The sequence below is a fragment of the Rhagoletis pomonella genome, unplaced genomic scaffold (genome assembly GCF_013731165.1).
Source record: "Rhagoletis pomonella isolate Grant_MI unplaced genomic scaffold, Rhpom_1.0 Rhpom_scaffold_13796, whole genome shotgun sequence".
Taxonomy (NCBI): domain Eukaryota; kingdom Metazoa; phylum Arthropoda; class Insecta; order Diptera; family Tephritidae; genus Rhagoletis; species Rhagoletis pomonella.
This window is the reverse complement of record NW_023472321.1, coordinates 1-1,488: the sequence shown is the minus strand read 5'-3', so window position 1 is coordinate 1,488 and position 1,488 is coordinate 1.

The following is a 1,488-nucleotide window of genomic DNA, read 5'->3' as shown; positions in this document are numbered from 1 at the left end:
TGCAAATTTCGCAACTTTTGAAATCATCTATATGTAAGCAGTGGAAAAGTCCTCAAATTTTGTAGTTGTAAGAAAACTGAATCTTCGTAAACCACGATAAATGATTTCCAACTGTTAATATATATCAAAAGAATAGTAAATTGATTAATATATTATTATTATACAGTATTGTATATTTTTCGAGCTCAAGGCCACATGAAAATCGAAACAAAATTTTTGATTTTACATTTGTTTTTTATTTGCCGATATTTCGACTTCAGTCTGAAGTCATCCTCAGGAACATTTGACAATGTTTGATCGACATTGTCAATCAAACATTGTCAATTTTTGATTTTACATTTGTTTTTTATTTGCCGATATTTCGACTTCAGTCTGAAGTCATCCTCAGGAACATTTGACAATGTTTGATTGACAATGTCAAAAATTTTGTTTCGATTTTCATGTGGCCTTGAGCTCGAAAAATATACAATACTGTGTAAAACGAACGGCCAATAAATAAAAAGATAAAATATTATTATTATTATTATAGTTTAATATCTTTATACATAGATTTATTTAATATCCCGTTTTGTAGAATGGTTATGATGATGTCTTAGAAACGCTTGCCATAATTGATTATTAATAAAATAAAGGTTTATACTTTAAAAGGATTTTTTATTTCAAATTGATATTCTTTATTTTTTTTAACTTATTGCTTTTCCACACCACCACTGAGGTTGCAATGAAGGCGCGTTACCGATTTTTTTTTTTGGTGTTCGGTTCCCCAGGAGGCCTATTTTCACCCATACTATCTACAAATACGAAGTGCATGCATATAAGAAAATCTAAGAAATAGCAAAATCCACGAAATACGAAAAAACTACACAAATCTACTTGGAAAAAACGACTATGACTAATAATAAAATCTAAGAAATAGCAAAATCCACGAAATACAAAAAAACTACACAATTCTACTTGGAAAAAACGACTATGACTAATAATACTACATACAAGAAAACTACTTTATACAAATTTATATACAATATTTACAAAACCACCCACAGTAAATCCCTTTCTATGAACTGTAATAGAGTATAGCAAAAAAATAAAAAAAATATTGCGACTGTAAATGTAGAGAACATCAGCATATAGAAGCAAACTTTTGGGGTCAACAATTGTTATTAATAAGAGAGAATCACATCCCAAGACATCAAATTAAATTTTTAAATAAGATTGTTACTAAAAAAAAAAATGTGGCACAAAGCCTAATAACATTAAAAAAAAAAATTTTGGACGAAAAAAAATTGTGTAGCTCAGGAGCACTGTTAAAAAATTTTTTATCATTAAAAGAAATAGTACACAGTCATAGTCACTAACACTGTTAAAAAAATTTTATGATAAAAAAAAACGAAAAAATAGTGGTACACAGCTCAGTAATACTGTTAAAATAGATTTAATGATAAAAAAAAAACAAAAAAATAGTGGTACACAGCTAAGTAACACTGTTAA